Below are 7,846 nucleotides of genomic sequence, written 5' to 3'. Positions count from 1 at the left end.
AAGATGGCTGCCACAAGATGGCCTGCAGGGGAGGGCAGTTGTGGGCAGTTAGGGGTGGTGACCAGGCCAGAAGAGGAGGGCAGTTGTGGGGGCCAGGCCTGCAGGGGAGGGCAGTTGTGGGGTACCAGGTCTGAACAGGAGGGCAGTTGGGGGGGACCAGGCCTGCAGGAGAGGGCAATTGGGGGGACCAGGCCAGCAGGGGAGGGCAGTTGGGGGGAACCAGGTCAGCAGGGGAGAGCAGTGGCAGGGGCAGGCCTGTAGGGGAAACCAGTGTCGGGGGGGGCAGGCCTGTAGGGGAGAGCAGTTGGGGGGACCAGGCCTGCAGGGAGGGTAGTTGGGGGGGCCCAGGCCTACAGGGGAGGGCAGTTGGGGGGGGACCCAGGCCTGCAGGGGAGGGTAGTTGGGGGTGACCAGGATGGCAGGGGAGGACAGTTAGGGGCAATTGCGCCAGCCGGGGAGCAGTTAGGCATAGATCAGGCTGGCAGGGGGGTGGTTAGGGGTGATCAGGTTGGCAGGCAGAAGCGGTTAGGGGCAATCAGGCAGAGGCAGGCAAACGGTTGGGAGCCAGCAGTCCTGGATTGTGAGAGGGATGTCCGACGGGCGTTTGGACATTCCTCAAGGGGAGGTGACCGGGCCTGCAGGGAAGGACATCCCTCAAGGGGTTCCAGATTGGAGAGGGTGCAGGTTGGGCTGAGAGACACCCCCCATGCACGAATTTTGCACTGGGCCTCTAGTTTATAATAACTGTGTAGTGTTCTTACTTACTTATTCTAACATCTTTGTCATTTCTGAGTCAGCCTTGCTTGGCTGCTTTTTCTTTTCATTATGCATTCTGCTCCTTTACCCAATGGTAAATTTTGATCGACAGCATTGTAATTTTTGCCTGTAGGGTCCTGGGTATGATTGTATTCCTATAAGTATTCTTGAGCTTTGTTGTGGGATGCATTTAAGCTTTCTTGGATTTAAGTTTTATACTTTTGGATCTTGATAGTAAGATTTGTTAGGTGGGCCTGGAACAGTAATCTTGGACTAAGCATTCTTCTCTACCAAGGCAAGAACCTGTTAGTAATATACCCAACTGTTCTTGTATTGCAGGACTTTTGAGTCTGTCTGGTAAGAAAAGGCACTATACCTGGCCGTATGTGAATACCAGATACTAGTTTCTCTAATCATTTCTCTAGCCTTGGGTTAGTTTCACACATGTATGTGCTGAATATTGAAGGGAGATTCTCTGTAGTTGGCAGATCTCTATAGTTCTCTGTGAAGCTCTTTCCTATCTAGTATGCTGTCTTGCAAAGTCAAGTTGGCTTAATACACTTAGCTTTGTCATCTCAACTTAAGGAGTCCTGGATTACCCAGATATCTCTCTCCCTGCCCTGTGGCTGAAGAGGCTACCAGGAAGCTGAAGCATTAACAGGGGTCACCTCATTTGTTTCATGTCTTTCAGAAATCACTGTCATTTATTGTGTGTTCCACAGTATCTTAAAAACCATTGTTTCATTATTTTTTCCATGTAAAAATATTTTTATTCACTTTTAGAGAGAGAGGAAGGGAGAAGGACACACAGAGAGAAACATCAATGTGAGAGTGGAACATCAACTGGCTGCCTCTTGCACACCCTGCACTGGGGGTTCAAACCCACAACCTGGGCATGTGCCCTGAGTTGGAATCGAACTGACGGATTTTTGGTGTATGACATGACACTCAACCACCTGAACCACCCTGGCCAGGGCATATTTTCCCCATTTTTTGTTGGCCAAACAAGAGGGTAACCAGGACCATTGTGACTCTGTCTTTATAAAATGTGAAAGTCCACCTGAAATATCCTATATAATAAAGAGGTGATATGCAAATTGACCATCACAGCCTCACAAGATGGCTGCCCACAACTAGGCCAGCAGGGGGGTTAATGAGGGATGACCAAATGACTGAATAAGCAGGCTGCATGGGGCAACCAGGCCGGCAGGGGGGTTAGTGAGGGATGACCAAATGACTGAACAGGGGAAGGGAGGTTAGTGAGGGACAACGCTGGCAGGGTGGTTAGTGAGGGACAACCAAATGACTGAAGAGCAGGCTGCATGGGGTGACCAGGCTGGCAGGGGGGGCTGTGAGGGGTGACCAGGCTGGCAGGGGGGGCAGTTGGGGGCAACCTGGCCAACGGGGGGGGGGCAGTTGGGGGTGACCAGGCTGGCAGGGGAGGTCAGTTAGGGGTGAGCAGGCCAGCAGAGGGGGACAGTTGGGGGTGACCAGGCCAGCAGGGGGGCATTAAGAGGCGACCGGGCCAGCATGGGGGTCAGTTAGGGGTGACCAGGCTGGCAGTAGGGGCAGTTGGGGGCATTAGGCTGGCAGGGGGGGGGCAGTGAGGGGTGATTAGTCTGGTGGGGGGCAGTTGGGGGCGACCAGGCCAGCAGGGTTGGGCAGTTAGGGGCAACCAGGCAGGCAGGCAGGTGAGCGATTAGGAGCCAGCAGTTCAGGATTGTGAGAGGGAACCCAGATTGGAGAGGGTGCAGGCTGGGCTGAGGGACCTCCCCCCACTGTGCACAAATTTCATGCACTGGGCCTCTAGTGTAGATAATAATAGCAATTAATATCTTATCCTCTTCCTCCTGTTGCTGCTGTACTATTACTACTGTAACTGTTATTATTAGTACAATTTAACTAACAACATTGGCATCAAAATTTTTTCTTACCAGGTTATAACAGAACTGGAACAACCTTTACTGACAGGTTATATTTTAGGGCGTATGTGAGAGGTAGAATGAATCTTTTAATCTGAGCCAAAGTGAACCGATTCAGGAGAAATCACTGCACCATACAGCCATGATTCCTCCATTGGTCTAAGAGATCACTTAAAAAGTTAGCTCCCAGTTATAGTTTCCTCAACAAAGTTTATGCCTTATTTTTTTTCTCCCATTATTTTATCCTAATGTCTTAGAGTTGAGAGAAGTAGAATAGGAAAGGGAGCTAATATCTACTGAGGGCTCATAGTATATCAGAAAGCCTGCTAGATGTTAAAATGGCTATTTCATTTAATTTGAATGTTAATTCATCAACTATAAAATGGAGATAATAGTATTAATCTTGCAGTGTTCTTATGAAAATGCATTCTAGAAATGTATAAAGTATCTTGGATAGTATTTGGCATCATTGGTGTTCAGTACATTTTATCTGTTATTATTTTACCAAAAATCCTATGTAGCTAGTATTATTGTTTCATTTTTACTGGTAAATCACTTATTTATGTACCACAACTGATGGAGCCAATATCAGACCCACAGTGAATGATGACTATTTCTAAATGCCATTTACTCATTCATTCATCAGGGATTTATTGTCTTTCCATATTCTAGGCCTGTTATAAACACAACATACAGACAGGTAAATTTATAAGCACAGTTAAATATCATAGGAACATTGACAAAAATGTGGGTGGAAGGGACTGATTTGACATGGTTTTGGGAGAGGGTATTGTCACTAAACACTTCACTTGAAATAATTTTGAGACGTGTTAGTGTTTGTACAAAGAAAAGTGCGTTCTGAGTACAGGGAATAGCATAAATAAAAGCCAAGAAACACAAAATTGCCACATCATTAGTATATATGGAATGTAAAGTTCTAGTAGGGCTCGATGAGAAAATGATCTGGAGTAGGAGGTTTTTGGTGCCAAGAAAGGAGTCAAAATTTTATCTCGTAGGCCATGGGGAGCCATTGAAGGATGGAAAATAACGAAGCTAGTTTCACAGCAATATATTAATCTTAAAAATGAACATATTCCCATGGTAACAAGTCAAATAGTACATATTTAGGAATGAGGGACTTAGTTGCATGGTGTTGGTAGTTGATAGAGATTTTCATACTGCTATCTCTGTAGGTGGAATTCTCTCTTGACAAGGATAATATGAATGGATGTTCTTAATTTGTAACAGGAGATTGTCAGTGAGCAAGTTTCACTTCAAGGTCAGAGAGTAGGAAACCAGAAACTTGGCATAGATTCCCCAGATCCCTGAAAAAGAAGAGGTTGAATCTGCAGCTTCAGTGCCACTGCAGTGATTTCCAGTTCAATTTCTATCAACAAACGCCCTATCAACTCTTGTCAAAAGATTCAAATCCAAAGCTTCCCTGAGGGTTGTGCAATGGGGTGTTTCTTCATTCTGATTCATCAGTTAACCAACCCTCTAAAAACTGTTAAGAGATGCCAAAATGGCTGTGGAGTAAGTCGAAGCTACACATACACACTCCCAGGATCAAACTGGAAATATAATAAAAGTGCCAAAAAACCACCTTGAAAAATCAACTGAAGACTAGCTGGAGAGAACCCTGATAACAAAGGATGGAAAGTGGGGATTGCACAGAGACTAGTAGGAAGGGCAGAAGCGGGAAAGGGCTGGCCAGCTCACACGGATTGCAGCTGAAGTTCTTGAGGGATATCTTAGCTGTGCAGGGTTCCCACTGAGAATTTTGGGGTCTAACCCCAAGCTAGGCTCTTCAGCCCAGAGCACCAAAATTGAGAAAGGTTCCCACATAATATCTGGCTGTAAAAAGCAGATGGCTGGAAATTCAGGAACCCTCTTAAAGGGCCAACACAAAATTTTGTGTATAGCCATTCACATTGGGCTCTGGCAGAGGGAGGGCAGAGTGGACTGGAGCTGTGTGAGCAGAAGCCAGGTGTGGGGGCTCTGAGGTTGGAGCTTGGAGGCCAGCCATCCTGATTTCATGTACTGAGTCATTCCCTTGGACATCTTTCTCTGGTGAATCTTTGCTGTCCAGGCAGTTTTTGCCCGGGGAGAAAGGCAGTTGCCCCACCCTGTTGGAAGACCTCTTGCCCTACTCTGTGGTTGATAGCCTGAGGCTAATCAAAACTAAATGTCAGTGGGACTACAGCAGAGGCTGGTCTCTGGAGGCTTTGAGTCTTTGCCTGATATAATCCGGGGCCTGTGGGTAGGAAAAACAGTCCTTGGTGCACATCTTGGTCCTTTCCAAAGGCACCCAGCCCCAGCAGAGGGAGCCACAAGCTGTGGATTGTTGATAGCTTCAAACAGGGTACTCAGGGCCAATCACAAACAGTGTTTGACATTGCCCTGCACTAGAGATTGGGACTTGTAGCAGACCTACCTAATACACACACACAAACTCAAACAGGCAGCCAAATTGAGGAGACAAAAAAACAAGCAAATTGAAATGAAAGAACAAGAGAATTCTCCAGAAGAAGAGCTAAATGAAATGGAGATAAGAGATTTGTGAAACACAGAGTTTAGAATAATGATGACAAAGATGCTCACAGCATGAGAAAAGGCATAGTAACTATGAAGAATGACATAGCACTAATAAAGAATGCAGTGGAAGGAACACACAGCAGATTAAGGGAAGACGAGGATTGTATTAGTGAATTAGAAGATGGGGTAGAAAAAAAAATCACTCAATCAGAGAACCAAAAAGAAAAAAATAATTAAAAAACAGGAGGACAGCTTAAGAGAGCTGTGGGACAACATGAAATATAACAATATTTGCATAATAAGAGAGCCAGAGAGGAAGAAAGTGAGCAAGAGATAGAGCACATGTTTGAAAAAATAATGTCAGAAAACTTCCCTGACCTGGTGAAGGAAAAAGTCATACAAGTTCAAGAGGCACACAGAGTCACAAACAAGAACCCAAACAGACTCAAGTCCTGAGACATCATAATTAAAACACCAAAAATTAAAGACAAAGATAGAATCTTAAAGGCAGCAAGAGAAAAGCAATTTGTTACCTACAAAGATGCTCCCATAAGGCTGACACATATATCTCATCAGAAACTCTACAGATAACAAGGGAATGGCATGAAGTATTCAAAGTAATGAAAAGCAAGGATCTGAAACCAAGATTAGCAAGGCTATCATTCAAAATAGATGGTAAAATAAAAACCTTCCCAGATAAAAAAGGCTAAAAGAGTTTATCACCACCAAACCAGCATTGTAAGAAATGCTAAAGGGACTGCTGTAATGAGAATAGAAAGAGAGAGAAACATAGGCATGAAGAATTAAAATGGCAATACATAAGTACCTATCAATAATAACCTTAAATGCAAATGGATTAAATGCTCCAATCAAAAGATATAGGGTAGCTGAATATATACAAACACATGACCCAATTATATGCTATCTACAGTAGACCCACCTCAGAACAAAGACACACACAGCATGAGAGTGAAGAGATGGAAAAAAATTTCCATGCAAATGGAAACAAAACAAAAAAGTTGGGTTAGCAATAGTCATATGTGACAAAATAGACTTCAAAATGAAGGCCATCACAAGAGACAACAAAGGTGTACTGGTTAATAATGTGGATTTTTTTCAATAGATGCAGTTATACATATGTTGACATATTCGGGATTTGATATGTATGCTATTTTGTTGTATTGACAACAAGCTTCAAAATTTCATATGTCAAATTTTCAGAAGGTGTTAACACCATAGATATTTTTACACTTAAAAATGTCGAATTTCATGCCCAAAAAAGAGCATTTGCGGAAAGTTTTAATTCATTACTTTACTAGAGGCCCAGTGCATGATTAAATCATGCATGTGTAGGGTCCCCTAGGCCTAACCTGCCATCCAGGCCATATCCACTGCCCTACAAAGCCTAGCACGCTCCGTGGACACTGCTAGCAGCCTGCTCCCCGCTTTTGATGGCAAGGGGTCCGCTGGTGCTGAAGCGGACACACAGCTCCCCGCTTTCGATTGCAGGGGAGCTGTCTGTCTGTCCACTGGTGCACCAGGCCTTTCAAAAGCCTCTGGCGCAGCAGAGGCTTTCGAAAGGCCTGGTGCCAGAGCGGACAGACAGCCAGCTCCCCTGCTTTCGCTCCCTGCTTTAGATGGTCTGCAGCAGGACATGAGCTTGCTGCCCCAGAGGCCCCTTCTGTGTCACAGCACAGCCATGGTGCAGATGCTGAGCTTGAGCTGCCGCTGGCGACGCGAGCTCAGTGTCCCGCCAGCCCAATCAGCCACCCCAGCCACCCCAAGTCCTGCCCCTGCGCCTCCCGCTGGCCCAATCGTGGGTGTAGCAGAGTGATGGTAATTTACATATTACCCTTTTATTATGTAGGATTTTGAAGAAAAGTGCTGCTGAATACTTCAGGAAGCTTATGATGAACATGCTACATCTCAAGATACTTGTGTATGCTGGTTTAAATGCTTTAAAAGTGATGATTTCAATGTGAAAGACAAAGAATGTCCAGGTCAATCGAAAAAGTTTGAAGACCAACAATTATAAGCATTATTGGATGAAGATGCGTGTCAAACTCAAAAACAACTTGCAGAAAGATTAAACGTTGCTGAGCAAACAATTTCTGATCATTTACAAGCAATGGGAAAGATTTTAAAGGATGCCACAACAACTGAATGAAAGACAAATGGAAAACCGAAAAGTCAGTAAAATGTTGCTTCAACGGCACGAAAGAAAGTCTTTTTTTGCATTGAATTGTGACTGGTGATGAAAAGTGGATTTATTTTGAGAATCACAAATGCACAAAATCATGGGTTGATCCAGGTCAACCATCAACATTGACTCCAAGGTCAAATCACTTCAGAAAGAAGACAATGCTCTGCGTTTGGTGGGATCAGGAAGGTGTGGTGTATTATGAACTTCTAAAGCCAGGTGAAACCGTTAATACTGATCTCTACCGACAATAAACAATCACTTTGAACCATGCTTTGACTGTAAAAGGACCAGAATGGGCCAGAAGACATAGCAAAGTAATTTTGCTTCATGATGACACACCATCACACACTTCAAAACCAGTTAAAGACACCTCAAAAGATCTTGCCTGGGAAGTATTAACCCACCTGCTGTATTCACCAGACCTTGCTCC

The sequence above is a fragment of the Eptesicus fuscus genome, chromosome 17 (genome assembly GCF_027574615.1).
Source record: "Eptesicus fuscus isolate TK198812 chromosome 17, DD_ASM_mEF_20220401, whole genome shotgun sequence".
Lineage (NCBI taxonomy): Eukaryota > Metazoa > Chordata > Mammalia > Chiroptera > Vespertilionidae > Eptesicus > Eptesicus fuscus.
This window is presented reverse-complemented; position numbering follows the sequence as displayed.